This window comes from Macaca thibetana, chromosome 7, assembly GCF_024542745.1.
Source record: "Macaca thibetana thibetana isolate TM-01 chromosome 7, ASM2454274v1, whole genome shotgun sequence".
NCBI classification, from domain to species: domain Eukaryota; kingdom Metazoa; phylum Chordata; class Mammalia; order Primates; family Cercopithecidae; genus Macaca; species Macaca thibetana.
In genome coordinates, this window is record NC_065584.1 from 138,262,313 (window position 1) to 138,288,393 (window position 26,081).

Sequence of the window (26,081 nt, forward strand, 5' to 3'; positions counted from 1 at the left end):
TTAAGACAAAAGTATATTTAGAGTTGGGAAATTCACATAGCAAATATGTATTTGCTGCTTCCAATGCCTCTACCAGTGCTAGCTGCTCGGAAGTCTCAGTGATCAAAAGCAGACATACACTATTTTGCCCCAAACTCTCATTCTTAACTATTATGTAATCAGGTCTTAGATGGGGTTTGTCTGTTAAACAAAACGGAGAGGTAAAGAGGTTTAGGGTGTTAGCAAGAGTGTTACTTAGAATTGAAGCTTCATAAGTTAGCAAGTGAAAAAGGGAGAAGCTTGGTGATTGGAATAAAGTTAGGAGCTTGAAGGGATGGATGGCTCATTGAGTTTGTAGATTTATGACACAGAGAAATTGGACAGGAAAAACCAAAGGAAACTCTAAGCAGGAAATGATTGCGTAGTTGAAGGAATTCTGAGTAATGCCAATGTCATGATGTGGTCCAGGAATGGATGGGGGAAACAGAATGGAGAGAAGGATTATCAGAGTTGAGGACATCACGGAACTGAGAGGGAGCATTGTTGGCTGGGTTGTCCACGGGACCGGTAAAGTTAAGCTAAAGAGTGTGTGTGTGCGCGCGCATGTATGTGTGTAAAACATGGCAGCTCTGCATGTCCAAGCTTATAAAATTGGAGTTGCATGTATCATAAAGTTCAAAACACTGATATTATCTTCATAGAAATATTTTTCACTAAAATGCCAAGAAATATAATCATTACTGCATATGTGTTCATTATGACAATATTATGATATTCTAACATGCAAAGTGAGAATTTTCAGAAATGGGAATGTTCTCTTTTTTTTTTTTTTTTTTGAGATAGAGTCTCACTCTGTCACTGAGGCTGGAGTACAGTGCCACAGTGTTAGCTCACTGCAACCTCCACCACCTGGGTTCAAGTGATTCTTGTGCCTCAGCCTCTCGAGTAGCTGGGATTACAGGTGCGCACCACCACGCCTGGCTAACTTTTGTATTTTTAGTAGAGATTGGCTTTCACCAGGCTGGTCTTGAACTCTTGGCCTCAAATGATCTGCCCACCTTGGTTTCCCAAAGTGCTGGGATTTTAGGCATGAGCCACCATGCCCGAACAGAATTGGGAATGTTCTCCAGCTTTGTTAGAGACTTAAATGTTATACCTAATACCATAAAAACCCTACAGGAAAACCTAGGTAGTACCATTCAGGACATAGGCATGGGCAAAGACTTCATGTCTAAAACACCAAAAGCAACGGCAGCAAAAGCCAAAATTGACAAATGGGATCTCATTAAACTAAAGAGCTTCTGCACAGCAAAATAAACTACCATCAGAGTGAACAGGCAACCTACAGAATGGGAGAAAATTTTTGCAATCTACTCATCTGACAAAGGGCTAATATCCAGAACCTACAAAGAACTCAAACAAATTTACAAGAAAAAAACAAACAACCCCATCAAAAAGTGGGCAAAGGATATGAACAGACATTTCTCAAAAGAAGACATGCATACAGCCAACAGACACATGAAAAAATGCTCGTCATCACTGGCCATCAGAGAAATGCAAATCAAAACCACAATGAGATAGCATCTCACACCAGTTAGAATGGCGATCATTATGGCTCAAGCCTGTAATCCTAGCACTTTGGGAGGCCGAGACGGGCGGATCACGAGGTCAGGAGATCGAGACCATCCTGGCTAACACGGTGAAACCCCGTCTCTACTAAAAATACAAAAAAATTAGCTGGGCGAGGTGGCGGGCGCCTGTAGTCCCAGCTCCTCGGGAGGCTGAGGCAGGAGAATGGCGTAAACCCGGGAGGCGGAGCTTGCAGTGAGCTGAGATCCCGCCACTGCACTCCAGCCCGGGCGACAGAGCGAGACTCCGTCTCAACAACAACAACAAAAAAAGTCAGGAAACAACAGGTGCTGGAGAGGATGTAGAGAAATAGGAACACTTTTACACAATTGGTGGGATTGTAAACTAGTTCAACCATTATGGAAAACAGTATGGCGATTCCTCAAGGATCTAGAACTAGAAGTACCATATGACCCAGCCATCCCATTACTGGGTATATACCCAAAGGATTATAAATCATGCTGCTATAAAGACACATGCACACGTATGTTTATTGCGGCACTATTCACAATAGCAAAGACTTGGAATCAACCCAAATGTCCATCAGTGACAGACTGGATTAAGAAAATGTGGCACATATACACCATGGAATACTATGCAGCCATAAAAAAGGATGAGTTTGTGTCCTTTGTAGGGACATGGATGCAGCTGGAAACCATCATTCTTAGCAAACTATCACAAGAACAGAAAACCAAATACCGCATGTTCTCACTCATAGGTGGGAACTGAACAATGAGATCACTTGGACTCGGGAAGGGGAACATCACACACCGGGGCCTATCATGGGGAGGGGTGAGGGGGGAGGGATTGCATTGGGAGTTATACCTGATGTAAATGACGAGTTGATGGGTGCTGACGAGTTGATGGGTGCAGCACAGCAACATGGCACAAGTATACATATGTAACAAACCTGCACGTTATGCGCATGTACCCTAGAACTTAAAGTATAATAATAATAAAAAATAAATAAATAAATAAATAAATAAATAAATAAAATAAAAAGCATTAAAAAAAAAGAAATGGGAATGTTCTCAAAGGTGCTTTTACAGGCAATGGTTTTTTTTTTTTTTTTTGCAAATAATTTCATAGACTTTCAATATAATTTAAAAAAATCTCACAACATTGTGAATGTACTAAATGTTGCTAATGGTAAGTTTTACGTTATATATATTATACAGTAAAAAATCTTCCGTTACCTACCCCTAAGCAAATCGTGTTGTTTTATAGCCCAGGAATTCTGAGTAGATTGATATAAATACCAATTTCTTTCTGTTGTTTTTGTTCAATATTCAATTACAGCATATTAAATGAGTACGGGAAAGAGAGGAGTTTGGCCTTATTTTAAACGTAGTTTAAGTCAGCACACATTTTTTGAACTTTCAGTAGATGCTAGGAATAGTGCTCAGCTTTCCATGGGCATCAGCAACAAACGCCAAATAGTCCCCGTCCCCAGGAGCTCAGAGTCTAGAGGTTAACAGAGGCATCAATAAACATCATTTATAAGCAAAAGATATGTTTAATGATTTCGACATGGGCTCAGTTTTATTTATTTATTTATTTATTTTGGTCAGGGGAGAAGGTGGAGATTGAGACAATCTTGTTCTTTATTTCTACAGCACCTTAAAAGAGGTAGTCAAACAGTAACTTGTTTCACATCTAAATTAATAGGAGCATGAAAAATACTACAGCCACGACTTAAAGAGAGCCGTAGATAATTTTAGACAAAGTTTGTCACCCAGTCCCCTTTTTTCTCCCTATCTATACCAATGTTTAAAGAAATGAGGATAAATTTCTAAAATCAGAGCACACCAAAATTTGGACAGCTCTACAGACACATTGCGACATCCCTTCTCCTGAAAACTATCCTCAAATTTCAAATGGACTCAGCCTCAGGGTTTCATACGACTGCCTAATTTAGATCATTCTTCGTCTCTTTGTTTTCTTCACTACCAAAATCAAAGTGAAATGAACACCTGGTCTCATTGTTGTTTTGCCTTTTTACCTGGTGTCGAAGCCTTTGTGTGGCCTTACTTTCAATGAAACAGAGTCTGTGCTTCAAGGGAAACTAGAAAGGGCTGAATACCGATGCCTCAGATTATTGATAAGGAAACAGAGGACTTGACTTGCCCAAATTATCCCATCTTTTGATATTGGAGTTATGATAAGGCTCAGGCTCTCTGATCCCCATCACAGGCTACTCCCATTGCCTCTGCTTCCTGTCTTATTTGTTTTTAAAAATTCTTTTATGTTGATATATCATAGTTATACATATTTTGGGGATACACATGATAGTTTGATACCCTTAGGCTATGTATAATGCTCTAATCAGGGTAATTGGGATATCCATTACCTCAAACATTTATCCTTTCTTTGTGTTGGGAACATTACAATTCTTGTAGCTATTTTCAAATACAAAATAAATTATTATTAGTTATAATTACTGTACTGTTGAATACTAGAACTTATTCCTTCCACGTAACTGCATTTATGTATCTATTAAGCAACCTCTCTTCCTACTCCCACCCCACTTGCCTTCACAGCCTTTGGTAACCACCATTCTTCCTTCTACCTCCATGAGAGCCACAATTTTAGCTCCCACATATGGGCGAGAATGTGAAATATTTGTCTTTGTGTCTCGCTTGTGTCACTAACATAATTACCTCCAGTTCCATCCACGTTGCTATAAATGACAGGATTTCATTCTTTTTCATGGCTGAATAATGTACTGTGTATATATACCACATTGTTTTTATCTATTCTTCCTTTGATGGGCACTTAGGTTGATTCCACATTTTGGCTATTGTAAATGGTGCTGTAGTAAACATGGGAATGCAGATATCTCTTAGATACACCATTTTTTTTTTCTCTTGTATATATTCCCAGAGTGGGATTCCTGGGTCATACAGTATTTGTATTTATAGATTTTGAGGAACCTCCATACTATTTTCCATAATGGCTGTACTACTTTACATTCCCATTAACAGTGTATAAGACTTCTCCTTTCTTCACATCCTCACCAGCATTTCTTATGGTTTCTTTTTGATAATAGTCATTCTAACTAGCCTATCTTACTTCTTATTCTTGTTCATGCTCATGTTGGTGGTCATCTTAGTTTAACTCTGTTGATTTTTCACCCATACCTAGTAGCTTGCCCACTGTTTTAAGACTCAGGGTATCCTTTGGTTTCAAGGCTCAATTATGTCTAACTCAGTTTGGTAATTTATTGCTTGCAATGCTACTTGATAGAGATCTCATGGCTATGTTTTGTGTATTAAGTCTCACAACAGAAAACAGATCCAAGCTACAATATTAAAGTGGGAAACTCAATATAATATAGATGATCCATGTTGATCAGAATAAATCTTATAGCCAAGTTCTTCATAAAGCGGGTTACTATTTATATTTCTTCATGGACTTCGTTACGGTATCTGAGCTGGATATCACTGTAATAAATTGAAGAAGCAGATTTTTACAAATCACATTTTAGAAAAAGAAATATTGTGATATTTTAATAAATGGGGTGAACTAGGTAGAAGGCAGCATTTGGAACTCCTGGGGTAAGCATTATTTTTCCCATTAAAAGTGTTTCCAGTTTCCAGTTAAAAATAACAGTGAGATCACGCTCTCACCCTCTCTGAGACACTAAGAAGATATGCTACCTCCAAGTAGTTGGCTATTTTCCTCTATTTTGTGCAATTATGAAGGTTTCTTGAATTTGTGTATAACCAGATCTGGGTTTGGATCTCTATTCTGCTACTGTCACCACAGGCAATCGGTAACCTAAGTCTTAGTTTCTTTACCTGTGTGACGAGGTAATGCCTAACATAGGGAGTTGTGAGGCTGAGTATGATCCTAACGCAGATTAACCAAGTCTGGAGCCTTATGTATTTAATATTTTTTTTAATTTTTAATTTTTTTTTCTAAATGGTAGCTTGGGTTTTATAGGATTGTAGGAATGGAACCAGAATGTCCCCATTCTTTGAGAGACACTTTTGTATTCTCTGTCTTGTTCAAAGTTTGATTACCCTTTTCAGACCACTAGTATATCATTGAATGCAAAGCTTTTGAAATAAGTTCAAGGACTATAGTCTAGAATGTACACATGAATTATGACAAAAATAAAACTTATTATTTGGAATTTCTGTGAACACAACACAAAGTAAGAATGTGATCTGGAAACAACCCAAATGACTCATGAAATAGTAACTAACCACTCTGACAACCTAGATCCCAGAGTAGAGTGCTTTTGGAGGGTGGAGCATCATTTGGTCTATTTTATCAGTTTTATAGTCAATCCTTTCCTATCCATTTCAATACATCCTAGCATCTAATCAACTTGCATATGATAGACATTCGCATCTTCTCTGCAGCCAACTTCTTACCCTCATCTCAACTATGCACATAGCTTTCCTGATTTTATATGTTATATCACAGACAAAAAGGACAATGAAGTATTGCAAATTATTCTTAGGTAATGGATGAGTTATACGCTTCTTTAAAAAAAGTCTCAAAAATTATTTGCTCTGTGTGTGTGTGTTTGCATGTGTTTGTGTGTGTCTGTGTGTATTCCTGTACCTAAAATGGATAGAGGTACAAAATTCAACTTTTGAGCAACTGCCTATTTTTTGATGGTTCCTAGGTTTTCCATCCTTACCCTTTCCTTCATCCCTGAGGTTTTGCTGCAGCCAGTGGTCAGTGAACAATTTCCTGAGCTCTCTGGGGGCGCTCCAGCCAAGGTAGCGTGGCCCAGCAGAAGGATATCTGTTTCTCCCGAGGCTTGCCCACTGGCACAGCACCGGACCATGGAGCCCCTGAGCCTTGGTGCTGTCATTCCTCCCCCGGGGGACTCTGCTCAGGCAGCCGTCCTCTCTGAATTGCTTCATCTCTCAGGAAATTACTTTGTTTGCAAAGAGGGCTGTAGAAGCTGGTGTTCTAGATCTTTTGTCTGAAAGACGCTGCCTGTAACTTGTCTTCATGAGGAGGGATGAATGTACACATTGTCATTATGATTCTTTTACCACTGGGGCCTTGGATGCATGATGCACAGTGGTTCAGAGAAGGTTAGAATCAACAAGGGCAGCATATAGTGGTTAACAATTTAGAAACTGTTTGAATCTTGATTTTCTTGGTGTGTGACCTCTCTAAGCCTTCATTTCCCTAACAATAAAACAGAAAAAATGAGGTTGCTGAGAGTATGTTAAATTGGTTAATATATGTCCACGCCAGGAAAAAAGTAGTTTTTAATAATTGAATAATATTACTGCTGTAACAAAACAGACATTCCTGAAAAGCCTTGTAACTAGTTTCCTATTTACCACACACACATGAGATAATTCACCAAATACAAATATGTGTGGTAGCAGAATAAACTGCATTTTAAATGGTACATCAGCATGAGACATCCACAAACCTACTTCTTAGTGTCAAAAATTTGGTGGAAAAAAGAAGGCAGAGAAATTACAAACTCCTTTTCTATCCTTCATATATTCTTCTTTCTTATCTTTAATGCCTTTCTTCATTTCTTCACTTCTGTTTGTATTATCAAATTTTAGGAGTTACTGAGTTAATGTGTTATGTTTTCTTTAAGAGATAGCTCCTCTCTATCTCCATCAAATAGCATGAAATTTGAGGCGTCTGTACTATCAAATTGTTTGCATTATTTTTAATCCATGACATTGATGATAGCTATAATATAATCTTAGATTCCTGATTCCTGCTTGTATTTTGTTTAAACTCTATTATCTATTTAATATCTGATACTGCTAAGCATTTTGCTGGCTTACAGAATGTCATTTTTCATGCTAATAACTTTAATGAAAATATCAGACAAATATATAAATCATTATATGTGAAATAGAAGAGTCAGCACAGACTTAAATATACTAATTTGCTAACCATGTTTAGATATTATTATTTTAAAATACTGGTAATATTTGAGTAAATATTTTGATATTCTCTCATTTTACGGTTATGATTTCTTGAAAGTATATTATTTGAAATTATTTTATTTTCATGTGTGAATGTGTGTGTGTGCTTATTATATTCCAATCCCACCCCCATTTCTTGCAGTGCACATGCCTGATTGCATAATCATATCAATAGAAAAAATATGATTCCCTTAGCCCTAAGAGATGCTGTACCAAATAGTGACAGTCCATCTGTCTCAAGAAGCAGACAAACTTATAAGATGCTGACTGTTCCATTTAAGCATTGCCATGTTCATCAGATAACTGGCTGCAAAAATGAATACTGCATTATTAAAGAGAAAAGAGGAATAGACGGGAGCAAATGCCATGGTTTTTAGTGACTTTCTTTTTCTTCAGACATAAAATAGAATCACAGAGGTGAGCCTCTGCTCTAATTAATTCTTTCCTCGCTAAGAATGTGAGTTTTCCCTTCACTGCCCTCATCAGAACCACATGAAGGGAATAATTAATAAGAGTTCATCTGCCATCCTTTGTACATGATAAAATTCAGACTGCTTAGAAATCAAAGGTGCCAAGTTATGCCAGCCTGCAAATAAATCATCACTGAGAATATTTTTGTAGTTTTCTTGATTGCGTGATTTTTTCACATTACCTTACAGAGGTCACAAAGCTGATTCTGCTGTCCTAAATTTAAACTACAGAAGGTAGGGTATATTTTAATGACCCTTCAGTTGGGCACAAATTAGACACGCCAGCAGAGGGCGAGCATTAGCCATGAGAAAGGCTGAGGTTTTACATTATGATTTATAGAGACAAACACTCCCCCACCTGCACTCACACAATAATTTGGGGACCTTATTTTAAAAGGTTTCTGTTACATGAAGACCCTCAACTTCTGTCTTCACAGCCCACCAAAGTTCGACTTTTGTTATAAAAAACATTTTCAGGTTTGGGGAAGACAGACTGTCACAGTGAAATTCACTAAGTTTTGAAATAAATCAAGCCTGCCTGGGTTTGAACCCTTGGAAGCTGTGTGACCTGAAGCAAATTTCTTGACTTCTCTGAGCGTCAGTTTCCTCGTTAGTAAAATAGAGATGAAAAGGATACCTGCCTCATTGTGTTGTTGAGATACCCGTATGGGACAATACATGTGTAAAGGATTTAGCTCAGTATCAGCCACAGGGTGAAATTCTGGTAAGTATTACCTATCGTTAATTCTCAGTACAAATCCTGGGAAACAGTAGACACTCAAAAATAATAATAATAGCTATAAGAGGAGCCCTGCTAAGTGTGGATTTGGGAAGGCTTGTTACAAGATGAAACTGCAGAACTGAAGGATGAGATACGCAAGGAAGACATGCATATTTCATTAAGAAGAGGTGAAACCTACAAGAGTAAGGAACCCATGACTGACATTCATGGTTCACGAACTTAAAATGACTAAGAAATTATCAAGGGAATTGAGTGCTGCACATGGAAATGGAAATAAAACAGGCTGGATGGTTTTATACCCAGAAACATAATTTAGTCAAGCAATTGTGTCAGGATAGAGGGATTTTCTACATCTATTTTAGCACCCAAGTTCTTTCTGGCAGGATTTGGGGGAAGAACACATATTTTGGAGTTTGGCAAATCACAAACAGGCCCATCTGTCTGGAAAGAAATGGTGTTTACCCTTTTTTCTTTTTCAGCTTGAAAGATGAAATATGTGAACCTGGGAGCAAAAATGGGTTACAATTTTAGGAAATAAAATGAGAAAGGACCAATATGTTTACAGAGTAGGAGTACTGACAAATCTCATGGGAAGAACTGTATCTACCTTTTCATTCTAAACGGTGTATGCAGGGGTTACGAAATCAACCAACTTGACTAAGTGGATTTGAAAGAGAATTAACAATTTTGCAGAGATGTTCATCTACTTGCTGAAAAGAGTCAATATGATTGATCTGTCTCCCTAAATCCCGAATACTGTGTGGAAGTAGGCTCTTAAATCTAAGAATTACACTTAGTACAAACACTGTATTTTTACAACTACTTGCACAGACCAATCCCTATGGGTGTCAACCAAAAGTAGATAAAATGGTCTTTCTTCAAATAATTACTGGGTAGCCAATATTTTTATATACTCTAAGGACATGTAATGCATCTCAATAAAGTGAAATAATTAGGTTGTAATGGCAAAAACTGCAATTACTTTTGCACCAACCTAATAAATGCTAAAGAGATGTTCAGGTATTCTTCTGAGGTATTTAAATACACATCTAAATAAAACAGGCCTTAGTACTTACCTGAGCCAGAAATCTATCAATGAAATGAAGACTATTAAAGATGACATATGAAATATCACATTAAAAAAATAACTCCAACTAATGTTTTAAAAATAGCATGTCATCTAAAGCCAGATGAAGATTTGAAAAGCAACAAGACAATTTAGAATGCTTTGGTACTTTAGAGGATCTGACAGCAGCTAGTGTCACTGGAGGGAAGTGGTAGCACATCTCAAAACTGTGTCAGCCACAGTCATACACGTACATTACATGTATACTAACAAGCATAGACTGCCCCAAGATATACACCTTTTAGGTAGAAAAATACAATTGTTCAGAAAAACAATGTTAATGATTCTATAAGTTTTCTTCTCTGATCATACTAATAAGTCCAAAACAAGTTTTTATTTATAATGTTTAGAAACATTTGGTGCATTACACTCACACAGGCAACACAGCACAAAATAACTGGTTCCTTTACAATGTGAGTATGAGGCATAAGACGATTTGAACTATGTTTTATAATGTAAAATTTTAAATGTAAAATGTAGGCAAATTATTATAATGAGCACTTACATGCCTATCAACTGGTTTCAATGATTATCAACCCATGACCCTTCAATCATTTATCACCCTCTCTTCCCCTCCTCAGCTCGTATTAATTTCAAATCTCATACATCATATCACTTTACCCTTAAACATTGAACTCTTTTTAAACACAACCTTCAGTACAATTACTTCATAAATTCACAATGATTCTCTAATATCGAATATCAATTTGAATGTTTAAATTTCCAATTATCTCACAAAGACCTCTCTCCTTTTAATCAGAATCCAAATAATACTGAAATGTTGAATTTATTTATGTCTTTTCAGTGTACTTTTATCTATAGGTCTCCCCGTGTCTCTCACTCTCCTTTTTTTTTTATTCTTCTGAAATGTATTTGTTAAAGAAATTAAGTGGGTCATTCATAAAAGTCTCATATTCTAGATTTTGCTCATCATAGTCATGTGGTGTAGTTGACATATTCTTCTATTTATATTTTCTATAAGTCAATAGTTGAACCTACTGGCTTGATTAGAATCAGGTTCAATTTTCTTGAGCAAGACTGTTTTTATTGATGGTTGTATCTTTTTCTATAACAAGGCACCTGATATCCGACTGTCTCTCTTTTTGTGATGTACACCACTATGAATGCTGAGTGTCAGCACTATTTTATGCCAACATTTTTCCATTTGTTTTGATTACCTGAAGCTCTTTTTATAGTCTATTCCTCGAAGAGACATTGCAAGAATAATATTCCTTGAGTTTTTAAATGTTTATAGCAGATTGTACTCTTTATCTTTGAAGGTGAATTTGTTTGTGTTGGATGAATGTGTTGAATATCACATTTATGGTTCATCTTTCCTTATTTTTTTTAACTTCATTGCCTGTTGGCATAAAATTTGCCAAAATTCTGAAGACAGTCTATTTTTTTCCTTATAAATGACTTGATTTTTTTTTTTTGGTCTGGATATCCAAATAATTTACTAGAATATATCCTGGCATTGCTCTTTATGGATTGAATTGTCTCAGGCATGCAGTATGCCCTCTCAAAACAACATATCTCAATTTTTGTGTTTTACATTTTAGTAAGCTTCCTTTGAATTTAAGTTTTTACTATCTTATTTTCTTCTTTGGGGAAGGGGTTCATGGGTTCATGTTATATCTATGTTAGATTTTCTTTTCTTAGCTCCTATAGTTGTCATTTTATCTTGAATTCTTTTTACATACTTTTATTTAAAACATAATTCATTTTACTTATTTTCCCAAGGTAATAATACCAGTTGTGTTTATATACTCTGCATTCTTTCACTTCTAAAATAATGTTGCTTCTATTCCTAATTCTTTCCTGAGCTGTATAACCTCATCTCTAGTTTTTCTAATTCTAATTTGTTACCTTTTCATATCTTGTGTCATTTTAATTAACATTTTGAACTTATATGAACTATTAGGTTACTGTTTATGTTTTGTGAGCCTGTCTTTATGTCATGTTTTCATTTTCTGAGGGGATATCATTATGCTTCATATACTCATTTTTTTTCCTGTAGCAACTTTGTATGGATTTTGAATGTGTTTTTTTCTACTTACTTTTTTATAAAATTAGTTTTTAAGAACACCATTTTTTTTTTTTTTCGAATCATGATGAGTTGAAGTATGTACCTGCTGTTCTCAATTGACCCACTGTGCTTTCAAGTGAGTACATTTGCTTACTTGGGGGTTTACCTGTTCTCAAGTCCTTTGCATTCCTTATTGCTTTCTTCTATTTCCTCTCATACAAAAGCGGACACCAGAAGGATTTTATATCTTTGTCTCCACTTGCTTGTATTTTGTGTTCATAAGGATATCCTCTCAGCTACTTTTATTTGTTGTCTAGATTTTTGCTTTGCTATTCTGGTTATTCTCTCTAGTTTCAAGAGATGTTTCCTTGAACTATTCTTTTTTTTTTAAATAAAGATTTTTTTCCTTTTTTTTAATTATTATACTTTAAGTTCTAGGGTATATGTGCATAACGTGCAGGTTTGTTACATATGTATACTTGTGCCATGTTGGTGTGCTGCACCCATTAACTCGTCAGCACCCATCAACTCATCATTTACATCAGGTATAACTCCCAATGCAATCCTTCCCCCCTCCCCTCTCCCCATAATAGGCCTCAGTGTGTGATGTTCCCCTTCCCGAGTCCAAGTGATCTCATTGTTCAGTTCCCACCTATGAGAGAGAACATGCAGTGTTTGGTTTTCTGTTCTTATGATAGTTTGCTGAGAATGATGGTTTCCAGCTGCATCCATGTCCCTACAAAGGACACAAACTCATCCTTTTTTATGGCTGCATAGTATTCCATGGTGTGTATGTGCCACATTTTGTTAATCCAGTCTGTCACTGATGGACATTTGGGTTGATTCCAAGTCTTTGCTATTGTGAATAGTGCTGCAATGAACATACGTGTGCATGTGTCTTTATAGCAGCATGATTTATAATCCTTTGGGTATATACCCAGTAATGGGATGGCTGGGTAATATGGTACTTCTAGTTCTAGATCCTTGAGGAATCGCCATACTGTTTTCCGTAATGGTTGAACTAGTTTACAGTCCCACCAACAGTGTAAAAGTGTTCCTATTTCTCCATATCCTCTCCAGCACCTGTTGTTTCCTGACTTTTTAATGACTGCCATTCTAACTGGTGTGAGATGGTATCTCATTGTGGTTTTGATTTGCATTTCTCTGATGGCCAGTGATGACGAGCATTTTTTCATGTGTCTGTTGGCTATATGCATGTCTTCTTTTGAGAAATGTCTGTTCATATCCCTTGCCCACTTGTTCCTTGAACTATTCTTAAAGAACTGTTCACCAATGGGATTAAGGTGGTGGCAGGAGGGAAGGAGAAGTATAAATTACATTGAGTTCTTTTGCTTTAATGAAGTATTTGCCAAATGGAGGTAAATAACTATAGTTGGCAAAAGCCAATTCGTTGAAATTCGTTTGGTGGTTTCATATAGATAGTAAAATATAAAACAGTACCAATTGTGATGCATTGTTTTTAAAAAATGTATCTGTAGATTCTGTAGTCTTTATTCTCAAAGAGGTGGCTTCATTTTTTTAATTATTATCTCTAGATCTCAAAATATTTTGTATCTTTAGCTTGTAGAAACTACTCAGTACCAATTACATACCTGGAATTGATCTGTACTCTGTGCACAATGGAGAATATCTCTGATGGTAAAGTGTTATTGTTCTCATGGTTTTGCAGACTTGAGGACTTGAGTCTGGATACTAAGAGAAAAATTGTCCTTGTACCTTGAGGGTGAAGGGAAAGGTGGTCCAACTCACTGCTTATCGAAAGCATAATTTAGAGAGGAGATAAAAGACTGCATTATGCAGTATTACTGAAGCTCATTTCCCTAGGCAACCCCAGTGGTTCAGATTGCTCCTGTGAGAACTAGTTCTTAAATTAATTTTAAAATTCAGTTCACAGTTGCTCTTAGTGAATTAGGCAGGGTACCCGGCTATTGCAAGCCTTCTATCAATCCAAGAGTAAGATACTATTAAGAAAAACAGAAATATAGAGTACATCAAACACTTATAATGAGGAACAACCCAGAGAAGACAGTGGGGTTAAGCAGATATACCCAGGATATTGGGTGACAAAGGAAAGAGGGTTCTCAGTATATTCACTGAAATTCCATAGAAGGAACTTAGAAGGAGAAGCCCCAGAAAAGGTATTCTGGTATTTCCTTAGCCAGGAAGCTGAGGAAAGATCCTAAATCCCAGGGTCTCACAATAGGTGTCAGCCTTCCTTTTGTTTGTAATTTGAGTTTGAGAGAGGATCGAAATTTCTTATCTCTTTGAGCTTTATACCAAGTATCAAAAGTTGATGGCCAGCAAACTGGAAAGAGCCCAGGTTTTGTTTTCATTCAGATTGTTTTAAACCTTGCAAAGATTTACATAACATTCTGTATTTCTGCTCTATTTTGAACACCAGCAGATTTAATTGTCTTGTGCCTTCTAGAGAGGGCAGGTACTCTGCAGTTTTCCACAATCCCCACAAACCCCATCTTTTTGAATTTTATCACACTCGACTGACTTAATCCACTGACATAACCTTCCTTACTATTAAAGTATTTGTGTTTGCACCTCTGTTTTATAGGATAAAGAGAATAATTACATTCCAAATGCCCGGGTTGAGTTTTCATTCCAGAATCTCTGGAGTTCAGATATCTACCCACAGATAGTAGAAGGCACAGCAGGGGAAAGTGATTGCACATTGATAAAGAAGAGAATCAGGACAAGATAACTGACTATGGAAAATATGACTAAAAGAGACAAGAGTAGGGAGGGAGAGTATTTGAGAAAGATGAAACACCACAGGGCAGCCCTGGTCATGCTCTAAAATGCTCAGGATGGAGCCAGTTGCAGCATTCTATCCTCTAACTCAAGCAGGAATTTGATAAATTATTTTTCAATGTTAATACATAGCCTGATGCCTCCTTCAGATAGCCATTTAAAAATTGTTGTAAACACACATAATGCATTTTTGGAGGCTGCGGCAGGAGGATTTCTTGAGGGCAGGGGTTTGAGACCAGCCTTGTCAACATAGTGAGACCCTGTCTCTATAAAAAATTTTAAAAAATTAGCCAGGCATGGTGGCACACACCTGTAGTCCCAGCTACTCGGGAGGCTGAGAAGGGAGTATTGCTTGAGCTTAAGAATTGGAGGCTGCAGTGGGCCATGATTGTGCTACTGCACTCCAGCCTGGGCATCAAGTAAGGTGCTGTCTCAAAAAACAAACAAACAAAATTCCATACACGTAACATAAAATTTACCATCTTAAACATTAAGTGCACAGTGTTAAGTATATTCACACTGCTGTGTGACAGATCTCTAGAACTTTTTCATTTTTTAAAACTGAGATTCTATACCCATTACCTGACTTTCTGTTTTCCCCTTCCCCTTGCTCCTGACAACTACTCTTCTGCCTTCTATTTCTGAGTTTACTACTTTAGATATCTAAAATAACTAGAATCATATAGTATGTTTTTGTTTGTTTGTTTTATGACTGGCATATCTCACTTAGCACAATGTCCTCATAGTTCATGCATACTGTAGCTTGTGACAAGTTTTCCTTCTTTTTTTTTTTTTTTTTTTTTTTGAGACAGAGTTTTGCTCTTGTTGCCCAGACTGGAGTTCAGTGCCATGATCTTGGCTCACTCTAACCTTTGCTCCAACCTTTGCCTCCCTGGTTCAAGTGATTCTCCTGCCTCAGCCTCCCAAGTAGCTGGGATTACAGGCATGTGTCACCACTCGGGGCTAATTTTTTGTGTGTAGTAGAGACAGGGTTTTACCATGTTGGTTAGGCTGGTCTCAAACTCCTGACCTCAGGTGATCCACCCACCTCAGCTTCCCAAAGTGCTGGGATTACAGGTGTGAGCCACTGAGCTCTGCCATTTTCTTTCCCTTTTTAGGCTGAAAAATATTCCATTGTATATAAATATTATATTTTCTTTATCCACTCATCCATTGTTGGGCATTTGAGTCCTTCTAACCTTGGCTATTGTGAATAATGTTGCACTGAGTACAGTTGTGCAAATATGTCTTTGAAATCCTACTTTGGATAGAGATGGAAGCAGTTATCATCCACAAGCTAATGCAGAAACAGAAAATCCAATACCGCATGTTTTCACTTATAAGTGGGAGCTGAACGATGAGAACAGATGGACACGTGGGGGGAAACAACACACACTGGGTCCTGTTTGGGGGATGCAGAGGGAGGGAGAGCATCAGGAAGAATAGCTAAGTGATACTAGGCTTAATACCTACATGTTGGGCTGATCTGTGCAGCAACCACCATAGCACATGTTGACCTGTATACCTGCATACCCTGCATACCCTGCAAATGTACACTGGAACTTAAAAGTTGATTAAAAGTAATAATTATTTTGATATATACCCAGAAATGAAATTGCTGGATCATATGGTAATTCTATTTTTGAATTTTTGAGGAACTTTTCCACTGTTTTTAATAGTAGCTGCACCGTTTTTCATTTCCACCAACAGTGAACAAAGGCTCCAATTTCTCCACATCTTGCCGATACTTATTCTCTCTCTGTGTGTGTTTTATAGTGGCTACGCTAATGGGTGTGAAGTAATATTGTGGTTTTGATCTGCATTTCTCTAATGATTAGTGATGTTGAGCATAATTTCATATTCTCGTTGGACATTTGTATATTTTCTTTTGAGTAATGTCTATTCAAGTTGACAAACCACACAATGGTGAAACGACAGCCTCTTCAACAAATAGTGTTGGGAAAACTGGATATGCCCCTGCAAATGAGTGACATTGGATGCTTACCTTACACTATGTACAAAAATTAACTCAAAATGCATTATAGTTCACAATGTAAAATATAAAACTGTAAAAATCCTAGAAGAAAACATCAGGGAATAGCTTCAAGACTTTGTCAGTGATCTGTTAAATATGACAGTAAAAGCACAGGCAACAAAAACAAAAGTAGACCAATTAGACACCAAACTTGGAAACTTCAGTATGACAAAGGAAACAGCAAAATGAATAGGTAAATAACAGAATGGAAGAAAATATTTGCAGGCAGCAGTATTTTTATTTTAGTATAAGATGATTCATTAATCTACAATCTCCACTAACTGTTGGAATTTCAGTGTTATAAGAGGCAATATTTTAGAGCAGATGATCTTTCTGGAGTTTTAAAAAGTATACTTTCTTTTAAGAAATATATCTGAAAATTTGAAAACTCATCTATATGAGAAAGACTTTATTATCTCCCTTTTAATTCTTACAACGATGCTATGAGATACTGCTCCCTTCTAGCATTTCCAGAGGTAGAGCATCTCTTCCTCTGGCACCTACTTATAAAATTACAATGATGGTAACGGTAAAAGGAACAGTTGATACTGTCAATTACTTTATATTTTTAAGTCATTTGATTTTTACAACAAAAATATGAATAGGTAACACTCTTTATTTTCCTTCATTTTATAGATGACCCATAAATCAAAATTCCCAACTGCAAAAACACCAGTTAGAATTATTTTTAGACGACTATGGGTTCATTGTCTTGACTTCCTCTTCCTCCCGTGTGATATATTTTATTAATTTGTGATTTAGCTTTTGTTGCTTACAGAGCTTTCTCTCAATAGAGATTGCCAAAGTAACCAAAGAGTTTGCTGAAGGAGAGATTTAAAAAGGGCAAAGACCTGGATGGTGAAGGGTTCTGAAGAAAACATCACTTAGCTCACAGCTGACCTAGAGTCAACCCTTCTGATGATTATAAGAGCTTCTTCCTTCCTGGCCCTAAACCAGAAAGCAGGGTTTTATTTTTGCTTTTGCCCTTCTGGGATGTGCAGAATATGTGGATGTGTTCTCTGGAGATAACAACTAGGAAATGGGAGAATATGAAACGCTGTAAAAAGAAAGGATGCTATGTCCAATCATATTAAATAAAGTCCTCTATGTGGACCTATTTTGAGAAAAATATTTTAGCCCATTTCAAAGAAATATGTTCTTGACTTCCTTCACACTTTACACACATCCTAGGCAGTTAGGTGGAAAGGTCTTTCAGTATGAGTCTTGGTTATAACAAGAAATTGGGTAATTAAAACATCTTTAGTACCAAATATGGTTTCTAAAAACCTGTTAGACAAAGGACATCTCCACAAAATTTGAATCCATGCAGTTTGTGGTCAATAATGATTCTCACCCAGTCATTAGGAAGCTTCTGTCGTGGTTATTTTCACTGCTCTGGGGTCATCAGTGCATATTGAATAACTCCTGAATGATTGGCATGTGATGTTCTTCACATTTGTACTCTAGCCTTCAAAAAAGGAAAGGAAGTCATTGTTTTTTTTGGAACAAAAACCTAATGAACATTTATCACTGTGTACATAAGTATTTAAGACATTCATCCTTTCCAATATTGAACAAGATAGCTCAATATATACATCAACTTTATTGTCAAGCATGGAAAAATGTCTAGTATACATAAGGCATTTAGTGAGAATATGAATTATTAAGATTATAGTTTTCATTTTTGTCAAGCCAAATTGAAATTTGCATTTGGAAATCTATAAAGAATAGAAAAGGAAAACAAGAAATAAACATATTGTACACATAGTATATACAAACAGAAAACTGAGGCTCGGGGAGATTGCATAAAAAGCATATGGCCATACAGGTGGAATGTAGTGGAACTCTGAATCAAAGAATGTCTCTTTGGTATTCTAAAACTTAACTTATTAAGAATTTTAAAACATTTACTCCTCTGAAAACCTCACCATTATGAATGGAGGACAGATTATAGTAGAAAATGTCAATATTTGGTGAGAAGTGTAATATATTAATTATTGCTAGCTAATATTTATTGAGTACCTACTACATAATAAGTGAATACTATCTAAATTGCTTTACATGGATTATCTCATTTGATTCATCAGCAAGAGTATAAATAGAAATTATATATATACCCATTTTGCAGATAGAGTAAGCTTAGAAATGTTAAGAAACGACTAAAGTTAGAAAAATTGTACTTGCTAAAGCCCAAATTGGAAACCAGGCACCCTGATTTCAGAGTCTGAGCTTTTCAATGGTGTACCATATCACTAGATCAGTTTCCTGAATCAACAAAAGTAAAAAAAAAAAAAAAAAAAAAAAAAAAAAAAAAAAAAAAAACCCAAAAAGTAGAAAAAAATTTTTTACTTGAAGTCATCCAAATGCTGTGTCTTTTAAAAAATTTAGAACCTCTTTAAAAGTCCCTTCATCTGATGATTTGCTGGAATACAGTGCTGACACATTTTTAATTTTACTGAAGGGAATAAAAAATGAACGATAGAATGAAAGTATAGATGCTGTCACACCAAACATCATTCAACATCGAATGATATCTAACCAAAGTCTAACAATCGTTACCCAAGCAGAAATATTCTAAAAGAGTGTCTGCTTGAATAATTTACTCCATTTAATTATTAATTTTTTTCAAAAAAATTACAGATTATGCCATTTATTATGCTTGTATAAGTAAATATTTGTCTGCTTTACAGGGGAAACAGTTTTGAACTAGAAGTCAATGCTTGATTTTTAATCCAGTCCTAACCACTTACTAGTTCTGTACAACCCGATAAGTCTTGCAAGACTTTGAGCCTATTTCATCATTACAATATGGGAACCATAAAATACTACTATAATGTTTTGCAGGTTTTTAAAGATAAGTATCAAATAAGAAAATATATGTAATAACACTTTTAAGGGTGTTAAGTTTTAGACACTATTATTGTGTTACTGACTCACTATTGTTGGAATATATAGTTAGAAGGTTTGTTCTGGCACAAATTTGTGAGACAGCTGGTGAGAACTAAGGGCGCCATTTGGACCAAGAAATAGAACACAGCTAATTGGCTACACAGGGACTCACCCATGTCCTTAGCCTCATTAACTCTGTGCTTTACTAAGCAAGCACACTAGTGTTCACTCACTCATCAACCTACCTTTAATGAGTCTAGCCTTCAGCTGGGCATTGGTGATATAAAAATGAATGAACTATGGTCTCTGCCCTCAAGGAGCTCGCAGTCCAGCAAGGAAAAGGAGGCAGATAAGTAAAATAGTAGTTAGCATACTGTATAATAAATCAGTGCCACAACAGAGATTTATGAAAGTGCTTAGAAGGCACTGCCAGTGCTGACTTGAGAAGCACGGCATCCATATCTTGTGACAGAATTTGTTGAGCCTAAAATTCTACTTCTTAAATCACTTTAAATCCCACAGTTGAAAAATAGTTAATCTCATTCCTCATTTGGAAAAGTCAAAAGTCCTTTTTTTTTTTTTTTCTTTTGCATTTAAACAATGAACATTTAATATCTCACAGTTCCTGTGGGCCAGAAATTCGAGAATAGCCTACCTGGGTTTTTCTGCCTCAGGGTTTCTCATGTGGTTGCATTTAGCATGTCAGCAGTGGCTGCAGTCATTTGAAAGCTTGAACGTGATTAGAGGGTCAGTTTCTAAAATGGCTCATTCGCATGACTGTTTGCAGGAGGTCACAGTTTGTGTCTGGCTGTTGGCAGAAGTCCTTAGTTCCTTGCCATGTGGACTTTCCCCTAGGTTGCTTGAGGATCCTCATGACATGGCAACTAACTTCCTCCAGAGTGAGCAAACCGATAGAGAGTGGGCAAAGAGGAAGTGGCAGTACCTCGTGTGACCTAGTCTCCAAAGTTACACACTGTCAGTTCTACTCAAAAGTGCCATTTTAAAGTGACCCATAATTTAATGGAAAGCTTTCATTTAAGAACAGAATTTAATGTGTGTTTTACTACCGTGTAATCTATGCTAGGCCCATCTTTCCAAATTGCATAAGATGGTTTACTTCCAATATTTGTTCTCCTATTCATTATTTACTTATATAGAGCTAGAAATGCTAACTTGCTATTTTAAACATAATCATGTTTTTCTCCACAATTATCTGGACAACTAATCCATTTAGCCAATCCATTTGCCTGGGAACAGAGAGCCAATGATTGGTCAGGGTTTTGTTTTTTAAAAAATTAATAGTGAGGTTCAATGGTTGATTACCAATTCCCTAAAATAAAGATTAAGATTTTCTAAAAAACTGCAAACACAATTCCATGCACACAGGATTGGTTTATGCTCTTACAAGGATTCCTCTATTGCTTAAAGCCAGGTATACAGGCCATAACAGAATTCTCCGACAATGACCCCTTTACTTGATTCTTTTGGTTTAGTCAAGCTTCACCGCTATTGTTCTAAAAAATAACCAGTGACCCAGGTTCCTTGCTTTTTTTCCACTTGAACCATAAACGAGACAAATGATCTGGGTCAGCTTATGTCTTGGGGTATGAGAGGTGAATGGTACCCTAGAGGTTTTACTTTTTCTGAAATGACTGCTGAAGCATTTGGAGGAGAAATGATCTTATTATTTAATCCATCCGTCTGTAAGTTTTGAGGCATGTACCTGTGGATGGGGTGAGTGTGTAAGTAGAAATTACTTCTTACCCTGTTGTTTAATGTTATTAATTCAAGACTGTGGAAAGCTCTGCAGAAACAGAATGCATCTTACTGACAAGAACATGGCTCTTACTGTTGTAATCTCATCATTGTAATTATACATTATTCAAATCAGGTACTCAGTAGTGAAAACTAGTCGTCAAAAGCCGAAAAATTTCTACTAGGGAATTTGATGTCCCTGGAGGTCAATAAAGTCATAAAGCTCTGCCACTCTAACAGCAACATATTTTGTTAGAAGTCAGTGTCCCTCAGATACATGATTCCTGCAACTTACAGAGATATAAACAATTTCCATTTTGAAATAGATGACCAGAATCCTGATTATTAGAGCTTAGCACTGCATTCATTAAAACACATATACTGGCATTGAAGCATTCATGAAACATTATTTCTTCTTTCCAATAAAAACTAATGATTACCACCCCTGGTGTGATTCATTTCCTCTATGAGAGTATTTGAATTAGAGCAATATTTTCACAACTCTTCATGGCACTACATACGTTTCTTTTCTTCTTTTTCTTTTTTTTCTTTTTTTTAGTCTTGCTATGTTGCCCAGTCTGGGGTGCAATGGCACGATCTTGGCTCACTGCAACCTCCGCCTCCCAGGTTCAAGTGATTCTACTGCCTCAGCCTCCTGAGTAGCTGGGATTACGGGCACCCGCCACCACGCCCGGCTAATTTTTCTACATGCATGTTTTATAGATCACTCATGGCTAGAATCATCTTTCATTTATTTCCTTCTGTGAGTTTAAGCATGTACATCACTGACATTAGATCCAAATTTACTGAAGATGTTTGCACATTTACCTTATTCTGGGTGCTAAGGTCTCTCAGCTGACCACTGTTTCTGCACTTTGGAGTGGTTATTTCACACCAAAAAAAATGAAAGAAGATTCAGTGAATAGGTGTTCTTTTCTCTGTGTATTAAAACTCATTCTTCAAAATAGTGTATTGGCTAGCCTGAGTTTTTCTGTATAAAAAAAGGTCAAGTCAGGTACTTTTAGGTCTAACTGGTTTTCCTGTGCTACTCTCCAGTGCTTACACCCGGGGGCAGCAGAGCTTTGTCCTGCCGGCCACTCCAGTGAGGAGTGAAGGCAGGAATAAGACTGCCCTGATACTTGCCCCTGATGCAGATCATTAGACCTTGAGCAGCTGCTTAGGTCCATTAACAGTCACTTAAGCAGCAGGTAAGGGAAGCTGCGCTGCTCTGAATTAAAGGTGAGGCTGGTAGCTGGGAATGGGGAGGGCTCAGCTGCTAGTATCCAGCATATATATTGTGTCACATTTGGGGACACGTTTTTAAACATCATGGAGAGGTTATTTATCGGTTGTCACATATGGTAGGTGAAATATGTTTTGCCACAAGTTTTGCCAAAAAATGCTATATCCGGTTTAACTGTTTATTATAATGTCAACTATTATTATTGAATATTTAGGTGGAGTCAAGTCTAATATCAGTTAAGACATATTCATCCCTCCATGTACTGAAAAATGCCATACAAATCTGTATATATGCTTTTTATACTGTTTAACCACAGCTGCTAGTTGACGTTCTTCAGTCCTGGAAATATCCTTCCATTTTCTAAAAAGCAAAGAAAAGTAAAATTTTAAGTAAGCAGTAGAACAGATGTAGCTTAAAACCTCCAAATTATTCCAGGCCTCGAGCTGCTTTAAGGCTCTATTTTAAGATTCAGTACTTTTTTATTTGTTTCAACAGGAGGATTAGAGGATTGAAAATGCTTTATTGATGGAAAGTGGGAACTGTTACTCCCCCCGCCTCCTCTACTCAGCAAAACTAAAAGAGAAAAGCAAGTCCATTCAATTCCCAGCCAGATCTTTAACATGTTAACATCAAATGAAAAGACATTATTCCTAAGTGAGAAGAAAAACCTTTGTATCACTATAAGTTACCCATCCTTTCTGACTTTGATTTATGCATGTGTCACTAATTCAAATTGTTCAGGAATCACCTTCAAATGGTTTTCCACAAAAATAAGAGGAAAAACCAACTGGGATGGGATGTCAGTATCCCCTCTATTTAAATACGGGGTCCTGTTAGCTGCATTTGGTGGCTAATAGGGAATGATACGGTGTGCGGTATACTTTCATAATTCCAAGTACAGCCAAGTACATCTAAAACAGTCATTGTTGAATAGTATGGGTAATTTGGTATTATCCACGCTATTCCACTAGCAGAATTGGCCATGACTGTCTCCTAGGTCATCATCCAGCGAGAAAGGAAAGATAGGCTGAGGAAGCTCTGGCATCCAGGCGTCTCCCAGCGATGAAGCTGTGTCCCACACAGTTAGTTGTTAGTGCAGCGGTGAAGGCCACACCTGGCAGTGGTTACAGTGCGTCTCCTGTGAGCAGGGGCTGTGGCTCACCCTCTCGGAGCTGCTCCGTGCAGCTACGGCGGCAGAAGAGGGAGCCCGGGCGCTCTTGGTGGAGGAGGCTGGGGATCGCAGTGTCGGTGCTGCATTCAGAAAAGCCTCAGCCGCAGCCGGCGATGTGTGAAGTTCCCAGCACGCACTCAGCCCGGCTGCTCCTCACCCTCAATTGTTGATGAGCCTGGGCGCTCGTCAACACACGGGAGAGATCCCATTTTGCTTTCTGGGAGAAAAAGATGAGAAATGAGCTGCGGAAGGTATCTGGCAATGAGAAGAGTGAAAGGCAGTTTCTTGCCAGCAGCTAAGTTGTAGAATTGCTTCGGAGGCTACCCGGGGAGCGTGATAGAATTGACAAGAAAAGAACAGACACCGTTGCAGACCAAGGCATGCCTGATTGCACGAGTCGGATCCCTGGGACGCAGCTTCCACTCCTGCTCTAACTATTTGTGACTGAATACAGGAAACGAGACTAGAAACACAATCGCAAGTGGTGTTCCTAAAAGGAAAACACATATACTCCAAAAGGAGGAGAGGAACAACCTAGCCGGCGTGCACATTTTTTTTTAAAGGAGAACCCCTCAGGTATGGTCTTTCCTCCTCTGCATGCACTGCTTCATCTGCATGCGATTTTGTGTCTGCATTTTCTTGTCCCTTCTTTTTGTTTGCACTTGGGAATCGCAACCATGGGGTTCTCTTAGTGTAGTAGATGCATTTGTAAAATCTCGGCTCTCCTGTTTTTATAATGTACATGATTCTATGGAGCATCATGACTTCTCAGTCATTGCTTTTTCAAAAAAAAATTCAGAATGATAAATGATTGCTTAGTTTCCAGTCAACTTTCAGGAGAATATGTACATAGGGACAAATAGGGTTGAGACGAAAGGCTGGGATATTCCATAATCCCTTGGAATTTTGGAAGAAAAAAATCGAGCTCAACAGAGAACAAAAGTTGAGGGCTTCTAGGAAAGGGTTAAAAGCCAAGATGTCAAAAAATAGTGTGTCACCCAAGTGTTTTTCCAGCTCAGCATCCAGTCTGAAGCAGACGAAGCTTTACCAATGATTTTCTTATTTCTAGCTCTTCATCAGTTCCTCAAGAAGAAGATCCTGTAGATTTACTTTCAAGAGATGAATTGCTTAAATTGTGTGCTTGGTTCTGTTTTACAACTGTTCTATGGTGCTCAAGGAGGCAGTCTAAAAAAATCTCTTTGGTCCAACAGCATGAGTAAACTCTAACTTCTGCAATTACATCATCGATATACTTGTATCATCAAGATAAAGACAGATATACAACAATAGTAATGTTGGCTGTCTTTAGTACCTAGACAGAGATGACAAAACTTAAAAATCAATTTTCCTTGTAAGGCTTTTAAGCAAAAAAATGAAAGAGGTTTGGGGGTGGGTAATACGTATAAAGATTAGTTTTAAAATACTCTGCATTTCTTCAAGAAGCTAAGATTGTAAGTTTATGTAATTTTGAAATTAATAAAAAAACTTAATGCTTTATAGAAAATTATCTTACCACCTTTTGCTCATCAATACTTTTCATCAAAGTGGGTTAAATTGTCAATAAATTAAATGTACATATGTTTATATTAAATGAAATTTTCTGGAGGGGAGAATTGAGAATGAGTAAGTGCTACATTTTTGTATGTATAAAATATTTAATAGATTTTTTAGTGTTAACACAGAGTTAATGTCAAAGCTCTAGGACCGTGGCTTTTAATTATTGTTGTTCCCACTTATGATTAAAAAGTTCAAATGTAATAGAGGTAAGTGGGCTTTAAATTGTCATTTATGCCTACTATAAAGTAAATCACCACTCTGCTCTTTGAAAACTATAAACCTCATTTTTGCCAAATGGTAGCGATCTGGAGCACTTAGGCCGTAAACAAAATGAGAAAATCATTTGTTTGAAAATTCCACACATTACTATAACAACAACAATGTCAAAATATGGTGAGTAAGTACAGGCAATTCTTGAGACAAGAGGAGTGATTTAGAAGATGAGCAAAGTATTAAGTTTATGTTTGTTAGCAGGGAGTGAAAAACATTCTGTGTTTCTTCTATGTTGACATCTTGTATAAAGAAGCTTATGATGTCTGTAGGTGAAACACTATAGCAGTCATCTTACTGAAACCATTAAATATTTTTTAAACTAATAAACTGATAAAAGATCATCTAAAGGAATATTTGAAACTCTAATTTACAAAGTTGTATTTTCAAACTATAAGAGAATTTTGTTGAGAAAGTAATTTCAGTAGAATTACCAATGTTTTTTCAGTAGAATTTGAAGGTGGATAATAGGTAT

At 37.0% G+C, this 26,081-nt stretch overlaps 1 protein-coding gene across 3 annotated transcripts in view; it reads left to right on the top strand.

Annotated features, from left to right (window-relative positions):
• The window catches only part of UNC13C (unc-13 homolog C), a 753,954-nt gene that overhangs the window by 40,544 nt on the left and 687,329 nt on the right, over positions 1-26,081 (top strand). Inside the window, exon 1 of one of the 3 annotated variants that reach the window (XM_050799779.1) lies at positions 23,071-24,355. The exons of the other annotated variants lie outside the window; for them this stretch is intronic. The gene's annotated coding sequence lies outside the window, so the exon portion shown is untranslated. Of the gene's footprint in view, positions 1-23,070; positions 24,356-26,081 lie in introns of those variants that run through there. 3 annotated transcript variants of the gene reach the window in all.